General features: G+C 39.1%; 1 protein-coding gene across 2 annotated transcripts in view; it reads left to right on the top strand.

Annotated features, from left to right (window-relative positions):
* GRID2 (glutamate ionotropic receptor delta type subunit 2) overlaps nucleotides 1–26,563 on the top strand; it is a 735,631-nt gene that overhangs the window by 306,625 nt on the left and 402,443 nt on the right. Inside the window, exon 1 of one of the 2 annotated variants that reach the window (XM_062637616.1) lies at nucleotides 2,151–2,364. The exons of the other annotated variant lie outside the window; for it this stretch is intronic. The gene's annotated coding sequence lies outside the window, so the exon portion shown is untranslated. Of the gene's footprint in view, nucleotides 1–2,150; nucleotides 2,365–26,563 lie in introns of those variants that run through there. 2 annotated transcript variants of the gene reach the window in all.

Raw genomic sequence — 26,563 nt, forward strand, 5'->3', positions numbered from 1 at the left:
ACTACCATTCAGGTAGCATCTAATTTCAGAAGTGAAAAAAAATTTCCTCAAACAACCTAGTTGATGAAAAGCATTCATGTTTTCTTGGTTCCACAGTCCTCAGTGAAGGAGAGTAGACAGAGGTTCCCAGCTTATGCCATGCCACCTTTTATCCAGCTCTTAAGCTGGGTATGAAGCTGGGAGCTAATTGAACTAATCCTCCATGGTGTCTGATTGATAGGCATCCTTTGATAAGGAGCCTGCAAGAGATTTGTGCACTTCAGTATTCTTTAATTTTGAGGATTTCACTGGGGCTTACATTATACACAGAGAGTTGCAGCTCTGCCTGCTCCTTTTAAAGAGCCAGACCTCTTCTGTCCACCCAGTTTGAACAGCCTTGACAGGACTTGTGTTGAGTGAATAAGATATTTGAATGCTGAGATCTCAAAAGCTTATGTAGGGCAACAAGATACTTCAAAGGTCTGAAACAGTCTGGTTTTGAAACTAGCATTTTTTTGCCTCTTTCTAGCTGTCAGCTAAACAATAGTGATGCAATTCTAGACATGCTGTGTAAGTATTTTTCTATAAGCAAAAATAGTATTGTGAAACCTTGGAAGAATAGAAGATTAATTGTTTTTCCTCCTTTTTCCTGTATTGCCTTGTGCTGTATTGTTTTGAACATTGTTTTTTTTCTTAGTAGATCAGTCTGAGACGATGGAGTGCCTTTGTGCCAATAAAGATCAGCTGGTTTTGTCTTTTCTGCCTAAGACATATGGAGTCTGAAAGGAGCTGTATACAGAGATCAATAGTGGACCATTAAGAAGATGAAAATGTGGAAGGGGCAGCAATGGACTGGGACTTGAAAATCTCTTTTCTAATCCTGGTGCTGCCAGTGGCTGGATGATTTACTTATTGTCTCTTTCCCTTACTTCCATCACATATAAAATGATTATATTGGTGCTTTTGCAACAACAATGACTATTAAGCTTATTCCTATGACTGTGCAGTGCTAAGGGAATAGTGCGTTGTTTCACGCCCAGCATTATAGGAACCCAGACAGTACAGCTTCTTGCCTGCAATTAAGCTAGATACTATATCCAAGACAAGGGGCTGCCATTTTCTGTGTAGAAATTGCTGACCTGCTCAGAGTAGGCTGTCATATGTCCATGTGGCACTACATTGGTAGAAAAACATTGGACAGGATGTAAGGGATATTAGTAAGAGTATAAACACTTTCCTCTCTCTTCCAGATCATTGTATATGGCATTTCATTTCCAGAGAAAAATACTTGTATTTTTAGTGGATGTCAAGAGGTAAAGCTCAGTGGAGATCTGGTGATTTACAAACGCTAAACAATTTGGTCCCGTATTTTTTTCTGCCTAATCCTAATTAAATGTAAAACAGTGGTTTGATTCTGTTTCCTTACTGAATGTTGACTGATGCTGCAGTGCCTTATCTCTGATTTTATAGCTGCTAGCCTTTTCTGCCAGCAACTCTTTTCCAGATAAATGTGAGGAATTTTTATTGACAGCTTATTTTAACAGATCTTATGATGAAGGATGCTTCTGTTGCAGAAGTAGAGAGCAGCTGTGAGATGGGTTTTACTGGCTATGATCCAATTTATCTAAGTTGTCTCCTTTGCTGTGACTCATCAAGTACTAGAAAAAGTAGATGAGAAATGGGAAGGGGAATAAAAAAAAACAAACCCACCTCAGAGTAAAAAGGCACTTTATGTCATGGTGTTGTGTATTAAAGCAGGGCAAGAAGAGCAGACTCATGGTGCCAGAATCACTTCTCTTTTAGGTAAAGCTGTGTGCAGTGAAGGTCCTGTCTAAAATCACAGATGAATTACTACATTGAGTTCAGGTGTGGATCTTGAAAAAGGATTGCAGTCATAACACCAAAGACAGCCAGCATTTGGAGCACTTGTCCTTTCTAGGTAATAGTTAGTTTACACGTGTACTATATCTTCCTGCCTAGAAAATGTCACAGCACAAGTTTGAGCTAGTTGTCCCATTATACACAGAGCCTTAAGATTAAAAGACTGACTCACCAGCTGTATCTGATGATAAGAGCTAATGATTTGCTTTGCTTTCCTGCCCTTTGCCATCTCCTCAGCTGAATGAAGGGAAAGGAGGAGGTTATTTAAAGCAACCCATTGAAGAGTTACGCATTTGCAGTAGGTGCAGAATGGGAGAGGAACAGAAATAGGCCATTTTGGAAAGTACAGCCTTTGTAAATATGTGTTTTTTGAAGCTGTTGTGGTGCTACAGGCAACAGTAAACAGTAGCAGAAAAATGGTCAGGGAGTAACAGTTTGACAGTTGTATTTTGCTAGCTGAGTTAAAATTAACTCATTTCAGCTGTACAGTCTTCTTGAGAAACAGTAAGTAGATAATAGTACATACAGTGTGTGTGTTTGTAATTTTTTATATATACATACAGGTGCATATTTTAAATGTTATATAATTTCTATATAGAATATTACTGTTAAGCCTATTTAATTTCATAAGATTATGAATTATATTCCTTATAAGTGGATGTGGCCAATGCTTATAACTGTGTCTGATACCTAATAACTCATTTTTCAGTGTGGTGAAAACCTGTGATTTAATATTTCCAAAGGAAACAACTCAAAGCCTATTGGTATAATGAGAAAACATGGATTTCTATGGGCTCCATCTCAGTCTCTAAACAATTAGTTCAAGTCTGGACTTTCTAATGGGAGAAGGTTGCTCTAATGAAGGAGAAAAAGCAGATGAATGGTGTTTCAATGGAAACTTCTTGCAATAGAATGGATAACCTTAAATAACTCATTTCTAATATCTGCCTTGTTTTTATGCTTTAAGCACTAGAGTTTTTGTTATTACAGTTTTTTGTTATTTGACCTAATATTATTTTCTTCATTTTTCCATTAGCAGCAAATATGGTAGGAATCTGGAAGGACAATAGGCTTCTGAGCAATTTACCAAATTTAATACACATCTTTTCAGATTTTACCTTAATTACATCCTAATCACTCATTTTAGGTGTTAATTCAAAGCCTATTTATTTTATTCTGATTTGTTTCAGATAATTCTTTAGTGACTGTGGCTATGAAAAAATAGCTTAAAAATTTTCTTATCTCTGTAAAAAAAAATAAAATGCAGTATGAGCAGCTTAAAAAATTCTTCAATTTTTTGTACCTTCTTTGACCTGAAAGAAGGATACCTTCTTTTTCCTTCCCACAGCAGTATAAGGTATCCCAATGTACAGCAAAAACTGAAAAATTTATCAAGCTTTAAAGATGCACACAAACCCCCATAATCAGAACAGTAATTTCTTTTGGATTACATTTTAAACCAGTATCTTTTGGAGCGTGTTAGCTCAGTACATAAGGGTTTTGAAGTTAACACTGGCTATTAACATCTGTGATCGTTTCATTGTTCCAATTTTAATAGCCTTTGTAAAGAAACAAGAGGTTGAATTATTTCTGGTAGAAATAGGAATAAAATACTTTTGAAGTCCTAAAGTTCTCATTCATTTCTAGAGATTTCTGTTTACATCATGGTCTTTGGGGGTGTCCTGGGTTCAGCAGTAGCAGTCATTTTTCTCCTCCTTGGTAGCTGGTGTAGTGCAGTGTTTTGACTTTCAGCTCGGGAACAGAGCTGATAACAAGGATGTTTTGGTTTGGCCAAGGACTTTGTGAGCCTCATGCTCTGCCAGGGAGGAGGGGAAGCCAGGAGGAAGCAGGGACAGGACACCTGACCCAAACTGACCAAAGAGGTATTCCATACCACAGCACGTCATGCCCAGGATGTAACTGGGAGTTAGCCGGAAGGGCTGGGAGACTGCAGGGTTGGAGGAGGTATCGGTCAGTGCTTGGTTGGGCTGAGGGGGGTGAGTTATCGGTCGGCTGTTGCTGAGGTGTTGTATTCTCTTCCCTTGTTATTTTCTTTATCATTATTATCATTGGTGGTAGCGGTAGTGATTTGTGTTATACCCTAGTTACTAAACTGTTCTTATCTCAACCTGTGGGAGTTGCATTCTTTTCGATTCTCCTCTCTGTCCCTCCGGGAGCAGGGGGAGGGCAAGAAAGAGGGGGAAGTGAGTGAACGAGTTACCTGACTGGGTTTAAACCACGACAGGGGGTTTGATTACTTTTTTTGCTGCAAACTGTTAAATGCCAGCAAAACATAAAGGCTAGGTCAAGATTCAGTCTTTTCTTAAATCTCTCAGTAATGCATCTTTCATTATTTTAGTGACAGTGGGGTCTTTGTTGTCATGGTTGCACCATTAAACAGAACTGTCTCACATATGACACTCTTCTAGGGTAGTGAAACTAAGATAAACCTTTTCTATAATTAGTTACAATTTTATTTATTTTGAAAATTTATAATGATTGTTCACCTGAAAATGGTAAACTGTTTAAAGGTGCTTTGCCACACTTGATCCTTTTTAGTTTGTCATGGATAAGATATAGTGGGTAAATGTACTTAATTTTATGAAACCATAGTAAAGGCTTCAAATTAGTAACGTACAAGAAATAGCCTACTGAGGAAAGAGAGTGGTAGTAACAGCCACTATTTTATTTGTCCCTTGAAAGGTATGAAACGATTACCTCTGTGATGGCAGAAATTCATCAAAAGTTGATAGCTAGCACCCAGCTTTGTGTGCTTGAAAGATTTATAAACTGGGGAAAGAAGCAATTGTCCTTTTTAGATATTTGGAGAGGTGACCCTTGAATTTGCAAGGTTTGTGAAGAAGTTGCTTAAGTATTGCTGTATGACTGATTAATCCCCCAATTAATAACATTTATACTGAAATGGCTTCTTATATCAGTAATGGCACCAAATGACCTTGGCACATTTATGCATAAAACAGCTTACTATATATAGCAATGATATTAAGGAGTTTTTGCAATTTGAAATTAAATAGCTTAAGGAGGCTTGTACCCTTATTGACTGTTTAAGCATCAAAGATATTCTACAGCATGTTTTCATACTTTCAGCAGTTATCCTTGAATTTACATGTTCAGACTGCTTGTAACACAGAGTAGGCTTTAATTAAAGTATTCCTAGAATTCTCTGAGTTAGACTTAAATGCAAGTTTCCATAACGGGGAAAACAAAACCAATAAAAAGCCCAAAACAGTTTCCTGGTTTGTTTTTGTGGTTTTGAAAAATTCTGTGTGATATATTGATTTCTGTAATCATCACTGAGAAACAAGTTGCTTCTGGAAGCTTTCTGTACCTACTCTTTTACAGAGGGAAGCAGGGGGATTTTTTTTTTTAGGAACCTTTTTAATTAGCCTGAACACATATTTCATGAAAGAAAACTGTAGTAAAAGTAGAAGGCTGTTAAAGTGTATTTTGCTACAAACTTGAATTTTAGTAGAATTTTTAGTACTTGAATTTTATTAGGAAGAGAAGTGTGGATATATTGTAGGCGAGTTTTTCATGAATGGTAACATGTCAACCTGAAAGCTTTTTCCTTCCACCCCCCCCCCCCACTTTTTTTTTTTTTTTCTTCTTTTTCCTGGAGTGGTGATTTTTATTTTCACAATATTGTTTCCACTTGATTGGCTATTAAATACTGCAGCTCCTCAAAATCTGATCCACAGTTCAGGCTTATGCCTGGAAAGAAGACTAAATGGCTATTAAATCAGGCTTCAACTCAGGTTATCCATGTAGTTACAGGTTCTGTTTAGTTGCCCTTAGAAGATTCAGATCAGGAGCTGTCTGCTAGATTGAGATAACAGAGTTCAGCCATTTTGACTGTTAAAATCATAGATTTTTTTAACCCACTGAGGGGCTGTTTTAGCTTTGTGTTTCATTTTGACTGAAACTTTTAAAAGGATGAAAGTGGGAGAAATTACTAGAGAAATGCTACAGACCATCTTACTGGGGACTTCTGAGGTTCTTAGAAATGTCAGACTTCCTTTTCTTCAGTCATCCCATCAGTATCTGAAAGGAGTTGCATGCAGTCATCTTCCATTCAGACAATATATTATGCACATACGATGTGTTCCATCAAACATGTTCAGAATTACTCTCATTAACTCTGAGGATTTTTTTTTAAATATGCTTTTATCATAGAATGGTTTGGGTTGGAAGAGACCTTAAAGGTCATCTAGGTCCACCCCCTGCCATGGGCAGGGACACCTTACACTAGACCATGATGCTCAAAGCCCCAACCAGCCTGCCCTGAAACACTTCCTGGGATGGGGCATCCACAGCTTCTCTGGGCAACTTGTTTCAGTGTCTCACCACCCTCCCAGTAAAGAACTTCTTCCTGATAGCTGATCTAAATCTACCGTCTTTCAGTTCAAAACCCTTGCCCCAGTCCTATCACTTCTTGCTCTTATAAAAAGCCCCTGTCCAGCTTTCTTGTAGGCTCCCTTTAGGTACTGGAAGGCTGCTTCAGTGTCTCCCAGGAGCCTTCTCTTCTCCAGGCTGAACAACCCCAGCTGTCTCAGTCTGTCTTCATAGGAGAGGTGCTCCAGCTCTCTCATCATCTTCGTGGCCCTCCTCTGGACTTGCTCCAACAAGTCAGGTCCATGTGCTACTTATGTTGGTGGCTGGATGCAGTACCGCATGTGTCCGTCTCCAGTTTAGAGACAAGGATGTTGTGAGGAACAATGTCAAATGCTGTGCACAAGTCCAGGCACTGTTCTTCCCTTACCCACCAATGCTGTAACGACATCATAGAAGGCCACCAAATTTGTTAGGCGTGATTTGCCTTTAAGGGAAGTCATGTTGGCTTTCACCAGTCACTTCCTTATTGTCCATGTGCCTTAGCATAGTTTGCAGGAGAATCTACTCGGTCATCTTGCCTGGCACAGAGGTGAGAATGACTGGCCAATAGTTCCTTACTTTTTTTCCATTTTAAAAATGGGGGTTATATTTTCCCTTTTCCACTCAGCAGAAACTTCACCAGACAGCCACAACTTCTCAAATATGCTGGATAATGGCTTGGCAACTTCATCCACCAGTTACCTCGGCACCCATGGATGCATCTCATCAGGTTCCAAGGACTTTTGCACATTCAGCCTCCTTAGATGTTCTTGAACCTGATTGTCTCCCACAGCAGGTGTTTCTTCATTCTCCCAGTCCTTGCCTTTGCCTTCTGTGACTTGGACAGTATGGCTGGAGCTTTTGCCAGTGAAAACTGAAGCAAAAGAGTCATTGAGTACGTTGGCCTTTTCCATATCCAAGGTAACCAGGTCTTCTGTTTCCTTCTGGAGAGTGCCCAGATTATCCCTTATCTTCCTTTGTATCCCTTATCTTCACTGATGTACCTACAGAAGTTTTTAAATCATAGAATCATAAAATAGTTAGGGTTGGAAAGGACCTTAAGATCATCTAGTTCCAGCGCCCCTGCCATGGGCAGGGACACCTCACACTAAACCATGTCACCCAAGACTCTGTCCAACCTGGCCTTGAACACCACCAGGGATGGAGCATTAACAGCTTCCCTGGGCAGCCCATTCCAGTGCCTCACCACCCTTACAGTAAAGAACTTCCTCCTTATATCCAATCTAAACTTCCCCCGTTTAAGTTTTAACCCGTTACCCCTTGTCCTATCACTACAGTCCCTAATGAAGAGCCCCTCTCCAGCATCCCTATAGGCCCCCTTCAGATACTGGAAGGCTGCTATGGGATCTCCACACAGCCTTCTCTTTTCCAGGCTGAACAGCCCCAACTTTCTCAGCCTGTCTTCATACGGGAGGTGCTCCAGTCCCCTGATCATCCTCGTGGCCCTTCTCTGGACTTGTTCCAACAGTTCCATGTCCCTTTTATGTTGACGACATCAGAACTGCACACAGTACTCCAGGTGAAGTCTCACAAGAGCAGAGTAAAGGGGCAGGATCACCTCCTTTGACCTGCTGGTCACGCTCCTTTTGATGCAGCCCAGGATACAGTTGGCTTTCTGGGCTGCAAGCGCCCGCTGCCAGCTCATGTTCATTTTCTCATCGACAAACACCCCCAAGTCCTTCTCTGCAGGGCTGCTCTGAATCTCTTTGCCCAGCCTGTAGCTGTGCCTGGGATTGCTCCGACCCAGGTGTAGGACCTTGCACTCGGCATGGTTAAACTTCATGTGGTTGGCATCAGCCCACCTCACAAGCGTGTCGAGGTCCCTCTGGATGGCATTCCTTCCCTCCAGGGTATCAACTGAACCACACAGCTTGGTGTCATCGGCAAACTTGCTGAGGACACGCTCGATCCCACTGTCCATGTCAGCGACAAAGATGTTAAACAAGACCGGTCCCAACACTGATACCTGAGGGACACCACTCGTTACTGGTCTCCAGCTGGACATTGAGCCATTAGCCACAATTCTTTTCATGCGACCATCCAGCCATTTCTTTATCCACCGAGTGGTCCATCCATCAAATTGATGTCTCTCCAATTTAGAGACAAGGATGTCGTGTGGGACAGTGTCGAACGCTTTACACAAGTCCAGGTAGATGACATCAACTGCTCTACCCCTGTCCATCAGTTCTGTAGCCCCATCATAGCAGGCCACCAAATTGGTCAGGCAAGATTTCCCCTTAGTGAAGCCCTGCTGGCTGTCATCAAGCACCTTGTTGTTTTTCATGTGCCTTAGCATGCCATCCAGGAGAATCTGCTCCAAGATTTTGCCAGGCACAGAGGTGAGACTGACTGGTCTGTAATTCCCCAGGTCATCCATTTTCCCCTTCTTCAAAATGGGGGTTATATTTCCCTTTTTCCAGTCATTGGGAACTTCACCTGACTGCCATGATTTTTCAAATATGATGGCCAGCAGCTTAGCAACTTCATTTGCCAGCTCCTTCAGGACCCGCAGATGGATTTCATCAGGTCCCATGGACTTGTGTACGTTCAGGTTCTTAAGATGGTCTTGAACCAGATCCTCTCCTGCAGCGGGCCTGGAGTCTTTGTTTTCTTGTTGCCCTTGACATCCCTGGCCAGGTTTAATTTTGTTAGGTCTTTAGGTTTTCTAATCTGAGACCTGGCTGCTTGTACAATTTCTCTGTATTGCTCCTAGGCTACCTGTCCTTGTTTCCACCAACCATAGGCTTCCTTTTTGTGTCTGAGCTTGTCCAGGAGCTCCTTGTTCATCCATTCAGACTTTCTGGCATTCTTGCCTGACTTCCTGTTTGTTGGGATGCCTTGCTCCTAGGCTTGAAGGAGGTGATTTTTATGCCACAAAGTGCACAGTCTGCTATTAAGCAGGCTTCCAGGGAGTGTACAGATTTGTCTCAGGTAATTAAGGGATTAAGAACTCACCAGAAGTAGATTTTGTTTGTTTGCCTGGTTGTTTATTTATAGGAGCCTAAAACTGTTCAGATAAGCTGAAGCTTCATCCTTGGCACATGTCAACTTTTTAATTATTCTTCTGTTAAGTAAATTCTTTCTTAATCCCCTTTTGCTGTTCTGTATTCTTCATGTATTCTTTCCTGGTCATAGAAACCTTACAATTTTTAGCTCTGCATAGTCTGTTTTTCACCTTATTCGGAATAGAATCATGGAATCATTTAGGCTGGAAAAGACCTTTAAGATCATCAAGTCCAACCCTTAACCCAGCACTGCCAAGTCCACCACTAAACCGCATCCCTTAAATGCCACATCTGCATGTCTTTTAACCTTAAGCTTTCTTTGGATTATAATGAACGTGTTGGACTTGTTTCATAAAATCAATAAATAAGATATGGATCAGTAATAAAAGCCATTTCAGTGTTTCCCTCCCTCCCCATCTTGGGAATAGTCCGTACTTTCTTTTTGTAAATTAAATGGTCTGCCTATTTCATGGTAAACTTAGAAGAATATATGGACAGAATGAAAGAGGTGACTAATACTGCTAATAAAAATCTGAAAAAATAAATGCAAATGCAGTCCTTTAAAAAACCTGGCCAAATCAACTATATCAGAAGGTTGTTAAAAGCAAGCAAACTTTTCCTTCCCCATGAAGTCTCAAAATACAGGATAACAGAATAAATGCATAGTATTGGCTAATACACACCTGATTGGAAGTTTTAAAAAGATGTGAGTTGGGGTCCTGGGTGTCTCTGTCCAACTTCAAAAGCAAAATTCTCTTCACTTGTTTCTCATCTGAAATTGTGAAAGAAAATATGTTCTTGCTTACTAAAATACTCCTAGAATTAAGTAATATTTGTGCATTATTTTCACAACATAAACCACTATTTGAGGCTCGAATACTATTTGTATTTCTAATTATTTTGTGATTCTCACTGTTTTCCATATTTTCACACCTCCAAGAATAGAAAAATACAACTTCTGTCATGTGCTAAAATTTCGGTATCTGTTGACAGCATTGCAAGAGGAGACAAAAGCATTTTTTTACTACAGGTTGCTGTTGTCACAGGAAGAAGCTTAGTTTACATTCACTTGAATAAATTATCAAGATCATAAGTTATTTTGTTAGTATTCAAATGCCTGCTTATTTTATATTCTAATACTTGACTGTGATAAATATGTTGCTGTGCTGTCAGGTTTCTTGTGTTAACAGAGGAGTTTGAGCACACTGAGCACACAGCTGCTCAATGGCTGGCAGTCTTAAGAGGGTTTATGAGCACATATTCATACAGCGCTCTTACTGTTGAGCCCCTGCAACCCATGCGCAAGTAGGAAGTGAAGATAGAGGGCATACAGTTAAAAATGTTTATTGCTTTGTTAGTTTTTCTTCTTTCTGAATTCTTCAGCAAGTTGAACATCTTCTAGGACTATGCCCCAGGTTTGGTATAAATCTTTAGTATGTGGTAAGAAGATGAGAATAATCCTAAAGAGTGATTTGCTGGGGTGAATATCCAGATCTCTGTCTGTTAGTTACCCATCCTCTGTGCCGGTCTGCTTTGAATTATACTCAGGCTTCTTTCACCCAGGTTGTACTGTGCACCTATTGTATACTACCCCTACTGTGGGGTTTCTTCTCCCCAGGGAATCATTGGTTTATGAAACCAGGGAGACACATTGTTTTGTCTTGCATTGCATCTGCTGATGCCTCACAGGTTGTTTTTTCCACAGAATTTTTGGTTTTGCTTCTGTTTGTTCACTGGCATGATCCTTGCTCACAGAACAAGGAACACAGATTCTTTTCTTTAAATAAGCAGTTTGGACCATCCCCTTTCACCCTGGAAGAAAAATTCTGGCTCTCCATGCACTTTCCAGGGAGAATTCATCTTAAATACCTGCTCTTGTTGTTGGGCAGAGGTGGACATCACTATGGGCCGAGTTTTTGTTCCTTTTCTTTTCCCAGGGACTAGCTCATAAAAGACTTCTGAAATTGACAGAGCAACTCTGGGACCAAGGAATTGTTTCCCTGGTATGTGATCATGGTGATCAGCTTCCAGTAGAGGAGAGATCAGTGTTGTGATTTTAGTTTTCTGTTCTTGAATGAGTATGGATGTTTTGTTTTTTTTTACCCTCAAGAAATATTTTTCAATACATAATCACGCGTGATCTCCCTCCAAAGCCTTGGAGGACAGTTTAGGTCCCTGTAGCCCCTATCAGCTACTGAGAGGCACATTGGTTAGTTTCAGACGATTGAAGAAAATTTCCCTCAGTGTGGCATGTTGCTTTGCTGTGCACTGGTATGAAAGGCAAGGTTTGATGGGAATTTCAGCAAAATGGAGATGGGAAGGTGCCAACAGTTTTTACCAAATGTTGTCCACTAGTTCTAAGGACAATTGTTTTGCCATTGAGATGCATCAGAATGAAGTAAATATGCAGAATGGTGGGTGGAACAACCGTGGCTGCAAAGAACAGAGATCCTCTTCTGTGAAGCATCTTATTTATTAGTATGCAGATATTTTAATCTGAGGGCATCCAGAGGTTCCTTTACCCATGATGAATGGTGAAAAAGGAAAGGTTTCTCCATGATGAGAGTTTGATCCTTCCATTGCCTTTGGCCCTTGTTCTGAAAAATATAAAATGCTTAGCATATTTTCATTTGCCGATAAGGCAGCATGTACCTAAGGTTAAGTACGCAATTAGATCTTCTCTAATAAATGTGCCCTTTGTCAATGCATCCTTTTACTCTCTGGAATCTAATAAAAGCATGTATTTTCCTAAAATTTGCAATAAACGACCTTTAACAGTTCAATAGATCAAATGATGCTGCCTCCTCCACTGTGTTCAAAGCAAGTTAAACACAATGTATTCAGTCAGCAAATGGTGGGCTGTGTAGCCATGTAGAGCCTCAAAAGCATAACCAGTTACTAGAGGTTCTTTTGTTCATGATCTTTCTTCAAGGTAAATATACAAAGGAGATGATGGGCTGGATTCTCTGCCTTCAGGAGGGCTAGGAATCAGATTTCAAGCTGCAGTGAAATACTGGAAACCACGCTCACCTGCACAAGCCATGGAGCTGGCTTCAGCTCCTAGTGTTACAGTTTTTCTCTAACCTGTTCATAATGTGGCTTTTACTGTAGTTTCCAGGTCTCGCACTCGAAATACAGCTTAATTTTAAATCTTTGCATTTCCAATTTTCCAGTCTTTTGTGACCGTGTTCTCCTAGATATTTATGTGTAATTTGCTGACAGGAGCGTGGTTTGTGACTCAGGAACTGCTTGTTTGGTCTGATTTGCAGTTGAACAGGACACCATATAATGACACCAGTATTTCCATTCAGTATGTGATATGTGAAATCCCTGACACCTGATATAAATTGTATGCAACTCTCCACTGAAGACTAAGTATCGCTTTTTTTTATCCCCTCTGATTTAACTTGTTGTCTAAAACTTGCATGCTTTAGCCACAGCATTTGCAGCTTGTTTTTATTAGGAGTGTTGCACGTGTCATTTGGAGCAGTGACATGCTCCAAGGTACTGTATGTGAAACTGTCCATTTGGTTACACATTCCAAAGTTAGTCTTGGATCTTTTCAGTTGTTTCCTTGGAACACCTGGGAATAGTCTAACTAAAAGTTACCAAAATGCTCTTTTCTTAAGAAATGATGAGCAAAATAAGCTGAAAATAAATAAATAAATAATCCTTTTGAAATCAGTGGGAATGTCCACCCTCTTGCTGCCTGTGATTTAAAACAGAAGTATGTATTGCTGAAACACAGTGTTCTGGTTTGTGTCCTTCCTTAGCTCCCAGCAGAGGGAAAAAGAAAGGAGGGGGAGGAGAGTGAGGGAATTGGGTCCTTATGACTTCTGTTGTTGTACAGTAAATACAAACTCATTGATTCTAAAATGCTGTAAGCACCCCCCATATTCTGTAAGCGCATGTTTCTCTCTAGAAGCAGGCTACATTTAAAAGAATAGTGAGGTTCAAATTTCCACATCCAAGTTGTAGTATTTCTTTTTGAAGTTTTACCTTTAATTTTTGTTCATTTTAGCTTGGTACTAGAGAAAGTAAAATGTAAATGTGCACTTCTGGGATCACTGGCAGCGATGTGAATTAATCTTAAACAGAATATGTACATACATAGAAGTTCAGCTGCTTTTAATACTGATATTAAGAGTCAATATCTATTTTTGGCACTAGGCAGACCACTACCGTGAAATAAATTGTGAAAGTAACAAGTACACCGTAGCTGTGTTGTCAAAAGAAAAATGTCTTTGGATGAAAGCATGTAAGGTTGGTGTAGTTGATATAGCTCATGAATGATAATTATAGGTAATTAGTCCCTTGAATATTTAGCATCAAGGTAGTTAACGAAAAGGTCTTAGTGTTTTGCAATGCAGCTAAAGAGTCTGAAACAAATCTGGTGTATCCTAATAGATTCTGTCTCTGAGTGTGGTGAAAAGGTTGTGTTGTGATTGCTAATCCAAACCGCATTTCTTGCAGGCAAAGGGACTAAACTGACTTGGTTCTTTTGAAGGAATTTATCTTCTGAGCTGATGCCGCACGACTGCAGATAGTAAAGCACTAGATCTTAAAGACAGATACGACCATGCAGTGCTCTTGCATGAGGGTTGATTCCCTAGCTGCACTCATTTCTTATAGCCTGGAGAAAGGGAAAGCAGTGTGACAGAACATGGCATCTTCCTAAACAACTGCATCAGTAGAAACCCCCTGCAGAATTTTAAGTCATTCGTCATTTTCCCACCCTTATCCCTCCTTGCTGTGCTGATAAAATACTTTGCATCCATTATTAAAACACATCTTTCTGTATTAGAATGGCCCTGCAGCCAAAGTTGTTCTCTGCTTTGCTGTGTGAGGCCAGAAACTATGCAAACTTCTAATTTAATGTGCTTTCTGACAGTCTGATATTGTCAGACTGCTTTTGGCAACTAACTTTCTTTTTTCCATTGTTCTTGTGAATCAAAAATCTGCAAGTTAAAATGAGGTGACATATTTGGGTTTGGTTTGCATAAAATTGAACCAAAAGACTTACATAAACTTTGTTACAATGAAATGCAAGACTATAATAATGGGTGCCCAAAGCAAGCCACCCAGTGTTACTTCTAACACAATGCAAGTTATAGACTTAGTAAAAATGTTGCCTGTGCCCTGCCATGCTGTATCTGGTATACATCATACATCTTACTTTAGCTCAGTCTTAAGATTGGTTGCTATTTAAAGTGAGTACGATGCTCAAGATTTATTTAGTTTTTGTGTGAATCTAAACAGAGTGGGCTCAATGTGTGACCATCTGTCTAAAGGAAGAAAAAATTACATTAGAGGTGTCATATGTATTTTTAAGTCTTATTGAAGGCTTCTGGTGGTATGAAATGACATATGAGATTAGTATATAAAGGAATAAATTGAAAGGGAGAGTGTGAGCAAGGTCCTCAAGGACTAACCCAGTATTTTTCATTTAAAAGACTTGTTTACATCGCTGGTTTTGTTGTATCTGAAAACAGCAAAGATAAGACAAAAAGGTAAATCTCTGAATATTGATGAATTCTTCCCTGGAATGGTGTTAGCCTCTGACAATAGGGGTTGTCATGCCGTGTTGCAGTGGTAATTTTGGAGAATACACAGACCTTGTAGGAATTACTTTGGGTTCTGCTTTGGTCTGTTTCATACACACTTGCTTTTAGTGTCTTTCTTTAGTGGGACAGGGTAAAATCTCCTAACAACCTGCCATAAGCACAGTCAACTGTGACTTTCCATAAACCTGATGGTGGCAGAGTTGTTTGTGCTGGTATCACAGGTATTCTATCCTCATGTAGGGTGACTCCATCAGCCCCGTTGTCAGGAAATCCTCTCTCTGTCACTGATGGAAGCCCTGAGAATTAACATGCTACAAAGAAATTTATATATACCCATTTACAAACGTTTCCTTTTATACTCAGAAGGAGAGAGCAAGAGAGATTTAGGAGCATTTTCAATACTTTTCAAAGGAGGTCTTGAGGGAGTAAAAAATGATTTAGTTGAAGTTTTGCAAAACAAATACTGTTGCCTTTTGGGTGTTTGAGTACAAAAGAATTAAAACCAACTCGCTGTTTCCATTAAACAGCCAATGAAAGGCAACAATCCTACCTACCAGTAAACTCTAAATGCTTTTTCAGTTACAAATTTCCGAATCTTTTGTTGCCAGGCTGTCACAAGGGTCTATCCTGCTGCCATAAGTGTGTGGGGAATTCATAGAGCTAATTCCCATAACACTAGGAGGAATTTTGCATGTAAATCTTCCGCAAGATTTCATATGTACTTGATTGAGACATTGCATTGTATCTTACCAACAATCTACAGGCTTGAGTTTTCATTAGTATTCTCTGACAGACCATGACAAAACACTTAATGGTGACACAATGGCTCATTCACAGCTGTTACAGTCTATTGTGCTGTATGGCATAATTGGGGAATGTTTTAACCCGTTGATGGTCTACTCTGTGGAGTAGAGCCATACTGTGGTAACATGGCTTACTGACATGCTAAACCATGGCAGCACTTGCTACATGCTAACAGTCAAACATCTCCAAATGTTCAACAAGCTGCAACATATATTGCACATATGCCACAGAAGATAGAATCATAGAATCGTTAGGGTTGGAAAGTACCTTAAGATCATCTAGCCCCAACCCCCCTGCCATGGGCAGGGACACCTCACACTAAACCATATCACCCAAGGCTCTGTCCAACCTGGCCTTGAACACTGCCAGGGATGGAGCATTAACAGCTTCCCTGGGCAGCCCATTCCAGTGCTTCACCTCCCTCACAGTAAAGAACTTCTTCCTTATATCCAATCTGAACTTCCCCTGTTTAAATTTGAACCCATTACCCTTTGTCCTATCACTACAGTCTCTAATGAAGAGTCCCTCTCCAGCATCCCTATAGGCCCCCTTCAGATACTGGAAGGCTGCTATGAGGTCTCCACACAGCCTTCTCTTCTCCAGGCTGAACAGCCCCAACTTCCTCAGCCTGTCTTCATACAGGAGGTGCTCCAGTCCCCTGATCATCCTCGTGGCCCTTCTCTGGACAGTTCCATGTCCTTTTTATGTTGAGGACACCAGAACTGCACACAATACTCCAGGTGAGGTCTCACAAGAGCAGAGTAGAGGGCAGGATCACCTCCTTCAACCTGCTGGTCATGCTCCTTTTAATGCAGCCCAGGATATGGTTGGCTTTCTGGGCTGCGAAAGATGATAGACAGTAGACTTCACAAGACAAAAAGTCTTCACAAGAGTTGTCCAGTGGGTGCTCTTACACACAAGTAACCTCAAAGTGTCAGCCCTGTGTTTTGTCTTGGGGGACAGTGGAATACACACACTCTCCTGATTCTGCAGCACTGTGTTATGTTATGGAAATACACTTTTCCCCTTGGTGTTGATTTCAGCCCTGTCCTACTGTGTTTTCGTGAATTGGAAGTCATCTTTGGTGAATCGTAGTTATCTTTACATGCAAAGGTATGTAAATATTCATTTAGGCTAAAATGAACATGGTCATCCTTGAGATCTGACATTCACTCAGGGAAATGGCAGGTTTCACCACCTGTATAATTGACATTAGCTACAGAATAAGATATAACTAGTGGAAACCAATGATGCTTCCAGGTTATCATTACTAGGTTTCAACTTTGCACATTTAAATATAAATATAAATTTAAATGGTATCTTCTCATACAGAAAGAGTTAAGAATGCTATGGTAAAAGAGCAATGTTGAGTGTCCCAGAGCCCTGTGTAACCAGAGTAAACAAGGGATCATGTTAATTCTGGAAACTTGAGAATATGGGAGAAGCAAGAGGAGAAACCCACACAGTGCTTTGAGACTCTTTTTTTCCTGGCATATGGTGCACAAGAATGTTGATAATAGACCTCTTATCATGTATTGGGCATCTCAAAGTGGTTTAGCACTGGGATAGGGTTCCAAAAGTCTGGAGCAGATGTAAGCAGACAGACTTTCAGAGAGAGTTTTCAGAAAAGGTCAAATTCAGACAATGGGTTAGGGGTCAATAATTTAATATATAGAAGCACAAATTGTGTGACAATCTAGTTGGTGGCATCATTAACTTCCAACATCAAATGTCTTTGGTAAATGATTAAACAGCAAAGCATAGAGGCAAGTGTATTTTGCTGGTACGTATTTCCAGATTTGAATAATTCAATAATCTTGACATGAAAAATAAAAACAGAGTTTGTCTGTCTCACACAAGTTTGAAACTCGAACGTGCAGCAGCCTTCCAAAGAAGCATGTTAGAAATTGAGAAGCTTATTCAGAGCTTAGGCTGCCAACTGAATCTGCAGTAGGCAGGAGTTTCACAGGGACAGCTTGTTTTGCAAAGTATCCTGCTGTTGCTTTCTTTTCTGGGATGGAAATAACCAAGACTAGATTTCCAACCCCCCTACTCCCATATTTTTGAGCTTCAGATAGAAACAGAAAATGCGAAGGAGTACAGAATTATGTATTCTCTTAAGGTAATAAGGCTTACATGCGTAGTAAGAAAGGATGTGCACATGGTACGTGTAAACAAATGCTGGTAATATGCGAGCCTACAGCCTCAGGGCTGTTTGCTAGCACCTGAAAATGAATTGTCACAAGCACTCAAAAGTGGCTTGTGTTCAAAGATAACTGTGTATAGTGAGATATGTGTACTTTATACTGCACTATATGTATAGAAACATAGAGTCATTTAGGTTGGAAAAGACCTTTAAGATAATTGAGTCCAACTGTTGGTATATTGAATAAATGCAGTACATAAGTAAAGACTGTCCAGCAGTATGGAATCCAGTTTGGCCATTTCCCGGCTCTGAAACCCTTGCTCTGTCACACTTAACCACCTATCAGCAGTTGTCTTTGCTAAGATTCCCCCTTCTCACTGCCAGAGCTATGCCCTTCTGAAGACACTAACTTTTGCTCTTCACTGAGCACGCATGAGGCCAGGGGATAGTAATAGATGTATCAGCCTGTCTTCCCCTGGAGGATCAAAGCTAACCTGATTCAGCACAAATATTTGCTAAGTTAATTAAATGACTTTTTTAATCTCAGAGTAATATCAAGCTAGGTTTGGGTTGATTCTTGTAATATTTAAGTGGATGGACCAGCTCCTGCTTCTTTCTTACAGTTTCTAGTTTTGTCATAGTGAAGCTGTCTGGTAAAAAAAAATGACTTTTCAGTCAATTATTCATATATTTTTTATGTTACTCTTATAGATTTATGTATGGGCTGTGCTATATTTCTGGAATGACAAAGTAGCTTTCTCTACCTGAGCCCATGTAGGGTGGAGCCCATGGAGCGTCTCTGTAGTAGAGAAATGGTTACTGGAATTTGTTCATAAATCTTGCATAGTTTCTATTTCATTTTCACTGAGCTGATCAATAACAGTCTCTAATTTCTCTCATGCTTCCTGACGTCTTTAGGAAGAGACAATGTTGTCAAAATCACAAAAGAACATACTTCAGCTTACATCACCCTGGTGTAACAGATTGGAAAATTGAGATCTCTCTCAAAATGTTCTTCAGATCATCTCCTAAAGATTACCTTCCTAAACTTTTCTTAGATTTTACATTTTTATGTCTGGGTGATTGAAAGTGGAACGTGTTTTTTTCTGTCTCCTCGAAGACTTTGAAATTGATATGACGTATATTTTTACCTGTAACACAGAAACTTTAAAAAAAAAATTGTCCCTACAACTGATGGCTGATAAGCCTACTCTAGGAATCAGTCTGACAAATGGAAGATTTAGGGAATTTCTTTTCCCCCAGCTCTTTTAGCTTTTGTTTCTTAAAGGAATATTTTTGAGTTTTTAGAAGCAGAGTTTCAGGAGTAACTAAATTTATGAGAGAATGATAACAGTACCAGCAAAAGTCAAGTCCATCTCTTCTACAGCTCACTATTTTTCCATCTACACTACCTGTTCCCCCACCTCACCCAGCTTCTTTGTCGAGGGAAAAAAAGCATGTCTGGGTCCAGAGTTCTGTTTTGGTTACAGGCAGAGCACACTACATGAGTTCATAGCCTACTTAAAGTGTTAGTAAGGTTGAATGGCTGATTTACATTTTTCATACATGTGGCTTAGAACTGAACACTTCTTTTTCCTCTCTTTAATCAATGTCCTAAATTGCTCTGAAGTAAAAGTCAAAGGTAATTGTCCTGTATGTGCTTCTGAGTAGACTTTTGTATGTGATCAAAGATTTTGATTGTCTTTTGTCAATCAGCTCATATTTAAAGGTATAGAGATATTTCAAATGAAGTATTTCATGCCTCCTTGAGCATACGCATTATATTTTGCCCTCCTGTCTCCCTTTTCCCTCCCTCTTCCCCCTCTCCTTCTGTGCTTTTTGAAGTGAATTTCTTGCCAGGAGGATTATTTCATTTGAATAGTAAGTTGCTGACACTGTACATGATAGGAGACCCCACATCACCACATCAAACAGTGGTCTTTCTGGATTTATGACAGTACTCCACCTTGTTTTCACATTCATGCAAAATTACGTGATTGCTTTAATGTAATTGTAAAAAAAACCCAAAACCCTAATTTTGCTTCAGTAGCTATTTCAAAAGGAATTTATTCAATAGATGATGAGTACTTATATTTTTCCCTAGTTGTGATTTTCCTTTAAAATATTGTTCGCTTAGTATCATCATATTGCCATTACTGTTAAGCTTTCATTGCTTCCTTTCTTTTGAGGAGACGCAGCAACTTTTCTGTAAAAAGAGTGGACAAAAGTTGACTTAAAGCAAACTACGGTTGTTCTCTCCTAAACAATAGCCAGCCTTTGGCAATTTTCTCCATTACCTTTTTCTGACACTTTGGGCCTTAACGAGGACAAAAGATGAAGACGAGCAAAGTTCTTTTCTCTCTTGTGATGTTTAATTTCTAGATTATTGCAAAGATTGGAAAGATCTGTTAAGAGATAATCTGAGTCAATATTAGTATAATAATCATCAGTAAGATTGTCAAGGAAGTCTTAGAATATATAACTTAGTACTGAATACGTTGGCTTATTTCTTAAACAGAAACAGCATTAATATAAACAATATGCTGCATAGTCCACCATCTGAGATATACACACACACACATATTTTGTATTTCTTAAAAAAATTTTCTTGGCAAATGATAGGTGCTGTATGTCTCCCTTTACTGGTATACTCAAGCCAATGAATATTTGTTTTCTCACTTGAGAATATATCCAGAAATTTTAGACATTTGTAAACATAACCAAGAGAGAAAGATTGAAGGCTATACTGAAAACACTGTAATTTTCACTTCTTATTTTAAAGTAGAAGCACTTGATGTGGGCAATTTTCAAAGTGCTGAGAGGAATGTCTTATCTTGGCATTTAACAGAATTTGTTGATGATCTGTATCTCCCAGTTCTGTTCTGAAAATCTACCTCATTGTGCTGTACAAGTAGAAATATACATAGTGGCCTGCATCAGTGGAAAAGTGATTGATTACAGTCTGTCCTATTGCTTATTTAACCTGTATAAAAATAACCAGAATGGATCTCTGTCTTGTGCAGTATCCTCAGCTCATGACATACATAATGTTGCGTTTGGATAATGGCAGAGCTGGAAATTGGCTTCCATTGCAACCTTTGGCAGAGCAGCTCACCAGCAGTAGTGTGAATGCAGTTGCATTTCCATCCCCTCTTTCTGGCATTCCATGCATTGTGCCGCATGATACTATATGAGAAATGCACTTTTTCAAAATCTGTTATGTTTGCAAGATTTTTGGCAACATATTTTGGACTTACAATGCACTTTTTGAATGAAGATCAAAATTATTTATATGATATTAGTGTATTACTTAGAATAACTTACTAAATGTTAGAAATACAGTAAAAGTAATTTTTATCCATAAAGTTAATGATTAGTTGTAATTTTTATTCTTTCAAAACCAATTATGCAGACTTACAAGCTAGGTTTGAATCAACTGTTAAGATATGTCCCCTGTGAAATATGGGCAAATCTGCTGAAATTACCAAATTTAGACAAATTAAGTATAAATTATATAAATAGTCATGCTGCTTTAAACAGTTATCTGCTATTTATAAAATATAAAATGTTTTTATCTTTGTATAAAAATATAAAATCTTGCCTGTATTTTCAGGCAAGATTGCTATATGCAGTGTTTGTGTTAATCTTCATTGGACACTTCTGTTATTAATAGGATTTCTAATGTGGTAATATGGAACCCTGAGTTCTTAATTTTGCTTTCCTCAAAATTTTCCTAAGTTCTTACTTGACAGTGGGTCTTAATTTGAAAAGGTGAATGAGGGAAAGTTATCTGCAGACTTTTAACTTATTAAAGTCTTGAGTCAAGTCTATCTTCAAGCTGCATCTTGTAATCTAGAGGTATCTTCTAATGTGAGCATGGAAATAGTGTAGCATAAACTGTCATCAGTGTATAAGTGTTTTCCTGCAAAATATGATGTCGTTGTTCACCTAAGTACGTGTAGTATCTGCTGTAAAAGATTGTGATGAGGAGATAGTGATGACAAAGTTGATCTTCAATCAAAGTGATTGAAGAGAAGAAGGTGAGAGTGGAGGAAGGTGGTTTAGTTTTTATCTTTTTCTCACCATCCCATCTTGTGTGGCCATGATGGTGACTAGTAAATAATCTTCCTGTCCTTATCTCATCTCAGAAGGTTTTTCATCTTAGTTTGTCCCCCTGGCCTGCTGAGGAGGGAGAGTTATAGAGTGACTGGGTGGGCAGTTGGTCAAGGTCAGCCCAGCACATACAAAGAAAATGAAGATGTAACATCAAGTCTGAAGTATATTTAACCCCATCGTAAGGCCAGCAAACAGACCTTTCTGCAGAGGGCAACATTTAATCTGAAAACAGTTTTTCCACGAGCGTACTTGCTGAAATTCCTAATAAGAGATGAAGGAGCAGGAGTCAGTATTCAGACTACCTAAGCTTGTCTTTTTCAGTTCTTCACTGAACTGACAAGAATAAATTCTTTCAAATTCCAAACTCTGTTTAAACTGTAGGCTATGTTAAGATCGTAGTTTTGCTAATTACATGAATTCAGCAGTTTACCAGAATCAAAATGTCCCCGCTTAATTCGTCCACACTTTATCATGACTAACTAGTTACAAATTTATTGTTTACTTGCCAATCAAAACATTTTTTCATTGTTGACAGCATTGCATATATGTAATATTTTTCCTACACAGTAGCTTGTACTGCTGCATTTTATCTAGTTACTGTATCAATTTGAGTTGTAATGGAAAACACTGGCATTACTAAGTTTTATCTCTAAGGAGTTACAAGTTTTGAGAGACTGTTCACCTGTAAATGCATGTGCATGGGAATACTGAGCCTAATTCTCCATGTGTATAAGCATTTACTGGTTTTGTAAGTTTGATCAAACAGAAGCTGCCATCTTCAGTACTAATTAGTATGGTCAAGAAATTAAAATTTAGCAGTGGGAAATGCTAGTTCAGGACAGTAATAATTAATCTGAAGTTGTCTGTCTCAATTTGTAGCAGTTCATGGGCTTATGATGCTCTTGAACCAGGCTAGTTGATAGTAGCTTTTGGATTTATGAAATGCTGAGGAACAGATTTGTTCCTTTTTCTTGGGTTCAGAAGAATAAATGGCTTGCAATTTACCTTTTACTTGCCAACTTCTGAATAGTGTGAATAGTGGTGGTGGTGGGTTTTGTTTTTTTTTTTCTAATTGCCTTTTTTAGTCCTACACGTGCCTGAAACTTTTTTTTTCCTGTCACTGTAGGTTTACAGGATTGACTTCTGCTTGTAGATTTTTCCCTCAACTGTTTGTGATCCTGGCTTGCTTACAGACTGGATTCCTAAAGTGAAAATGAACTCAATCCTTCGGGCTTTATAAAAGCAGCTGAGTTGTGTACAGTCCACTTACTAGTTTCATCTGTTTTGTTAGCCGCAGGAAATTTCTGGTACAAATAGTCTAACCAGAAGCATTTGTCTTCCCTTGAACTTGATGTTGCTTATTATGTTCTAGTTTCCAGTTGGTGTGTTTTAGACAGGGTAAAGATACTGTTGCTTATTATTCCATCTGCATGGTTAGGTCTATGTAAATAAACAGTGACAATACTAACAGTGTGGAATCCCTAAGAAGTTCATGATCTTTCTGGATCAGCTAGCAAATAATGCTTGCTTACAACTGTCACAAGCAGGCTGTAAGTGCATAGAAAAACAAACTATATCTTGGGTGTCTGAGACCTTTTTCTCCTTTCTGAAGCTGATTAAATAATGTAACTGCATGCATACATACATAATAAGCATCTGCGTGGTTGGACTGCCAGAAACAAACACATTTATCACCATTGCTGGGACTTGTGTCATGCAAATGCCTTGTCTAAGTCAGATACAGTGGCAGCCCTGTGACAGTTTTAACAAGATTAGATGACCTCCAGAAAAAGCTTTGCAAAGCACTACAGATAATGCTATGCAAATTGACAAGCAGCACAGACAAAAAGCTTAATAATTACTCCTTCTCCTTTTAAAACATTTTTCTCTTTCAGAGGCCAAGCCAGGTTAATTTATAGAGTCCAAAAGTGTCTGTTACACACACTATAGTTGTTTTTCAGAAAATGAAGGAAAAAACCCAAGCAGTTTAAATTAGGAAAAGTGATCAGTGCAGATCATGTTAACAGGTCTTCTCTGAGACTCAAAGGTCAGGGAATTTCAGCTTGCATTTGGCCAAGCTCCAACAGAACCAGCACTGAGAGTTAATATGACCCTGCTGGGTTAGAAAATTATTTAAAAGGACCAAAAAATGCCCAACAAACCACTGAAAAGTAATTGCTCTAGCAATGATACAGTCCTACACTGAAGGATTTCTTCTGCATATAGTCAGTGACATCTAATTTATGGGTTGTAGTTCCTGTAGACCTGTCTCACAAATGCTTTCTGGCAGCACAACCGTTCTCATCAGAGTACTTCATCCTACTGAGGTGTTTGCAGAATTGTGCCTATTGGGTTGAACTTCAATTAAACATTAAAACTTTACTGAAAAATCTAATCCCTTTCCTTAAGCCTACAGACAACAAAGTGATTAACTTTATTAGTCCTGCCAGCTTCAAGTAATTAATTATATGCAAGTTTCAACATCTTAAGAGGATCCATACTAGAGCAAGTACAGCTTGTGTAAGGTGGACTTGAGCTTGTGGGGTAATTGGTTATACTTCACGAGATCAGTGTGAATTGTAAATCCACTGCAGAATATGGAATACTGAAAGTTGGGGTCTTTTAAGAAGGATACAGGCATGGTTGCATTCTGCTGCAGAGGAAAGAGTGGGGAGCTGGGTGCTGTTGAGTTTTTAATTTGGGTGTGGATTTTGCTGTCAAATACCTTCTAATCATCCTCATCCACCTCCTAGAGTACACTTGGAGCACCCTGACTAGATTTCTTTCAAGCGAGTTTCCAATGCAGATCTAGCACCTTCACTGCAGGACATGCAGTCCACAAGCCCAACACAGTTCCAAGTTAATCACCACCCAAAACATGGGAAGTGCGGACGTTGTCAAATGTGTCTCTGCTCTCCAAGTTGGCACTTGCTGCACCTTGCTTATAGCTAGTGGGGGCTATTCTCTGAGATACACTGGGAGCTGGAAACTGTGCTCTGGAAGCGGTGCCCATTTGCGTAACTGCTTTTCTTAACATGGACTTATTAGTGTTACTCATTGGCCATCTATAAGGCTTTCCAGGGTCAGTCAGCTATAATACTGGCGATGCTGTGAGCATGTCAGATTGTGGCTTTCTAGACCATGACTAAGCATGTATGGCAGGTGAGTATATAAATTCCTTAATGTCTAAGGCAGAAGATTTCTCACCAGCCTGAAAGACAGTCAATAGCCAGCTCAGAAGTAAGTTTAGTAGTGGCTTGGGACAAGATTCTTCTGTGACATTTTGAGAACTTCTCTTGGAGTCACCTTTAGAAATGAGGCCTCAATGGCTCAGTCCTTGACACAGTTTTGAGAAACCCTTGCATGAAAGTGGTATGAGCAATAGAGATATTGATAAGTAAAAAGAGAGCTACTGATGCATTTTTATGTAAGACTCTTGAGGCAATGCAAAAGTACGTGTAATATCATGTAGGGGAATGACTGCTTAAAATTATTAAACTCTGTTAACCTTCATGTAATTTCCAACACAGCTGTAAAATCCATTTTGCAGTATTTTTGTTAAAGATTAACAGGTTGTTAATTATGGATCATGATTTTAAATTTTCTGTGTTGGGTTGTTCTTGTTCTATAGAACAATGAATCTTGCACCTTAAAGATGTGTATGTTGTTGCTTGTGTGATAGTAAAAGTAAACAGAAACTTCAGAAAATATAAGCCAGTTGATGTAAGAATCAGTTTGAAAAAAACAACCAACCAAACCAACCTACCATCAAACAAACAAACCAACAAAAAACCAACCCTCCCCTATGTGCAACACTGCATGGGTTGCTAAATGTATTGTAGTTTTATTTACTGTGTTATAAAGCATCAGCTTGGTCACTGCCAGAGACAGCTTGTTGCATTACTTCATTCAATAGATGATCTTTTGTCACAAATCCTCTGTTTCTTTGAGATCAATAGGATGGCAGGACTGCCTTCTGCTTCTGAGTTTTGTCATGTTCTGTAACAGAATGACTCATTTATAAATATGCATTTTTTTCATGTTAAGGAAACTGATAATTTAAAAATTGGCCTTTTCCTCACCTGTGCAAATGTAAGAAGAAAGCATCATCTGCTAAAATTAATTTAGGGTTAAAATACAAATAATCCTCTGATATCTGAAATTTCATTGCTCTCAGAAGAGAAAATACTTTTCAGTTCATGAACCCCAGCAAGCTATGCAACTGTTTACTTCTCCCCATCCCCTTTTATTCCCTTGATTAGATATCAATTTATAGGAGTTTCAACAAAAAGACTACCCAAGGGAAATTAGTCTGTGAAGTCCATTTGAACACTGTAGAGTTCAAATACCCTCTCTACTGAGCAAACAAGAAGAGGAATAATGAATATTATACAAGTATGTCCTCATTACAGTATGACACCTGAGAGTGTGTAGCTATAGTCCACAGGACATTGGCATTGTAGATCTGTGCCTTTTTCTAATACAAAAGGGTCAGGTCCTCCAGCACATGTGAATCATCGTTGCTATAGTCACTCTTCTTATTTTCATGTAAGCTAAACATTATGATTTTTCATTCACATATAATAACCATAATTTCAAACAAAAAGTCCTCCTCAGTCTTAGTTTTGAAAAGAATATTTACTGTTATCACAGTA

Source organism: Pezoporus occidentalis, unplaced genomic scaffold (assembly GCF_034315485.1).
Source record: "Pezoporus occidentalis ecotype Australia unplaced genomic scaffold, CSIRO_AGI_Poc_V1 ctg53, whole genome shotgun sequence".
Classification (NCBI taxonomy): Eukaryota; Metazoa; Chordata; class Aves; order Psittaciformes; family Psittacidae; genus Pezoporus; species Pezoporus occidentalis.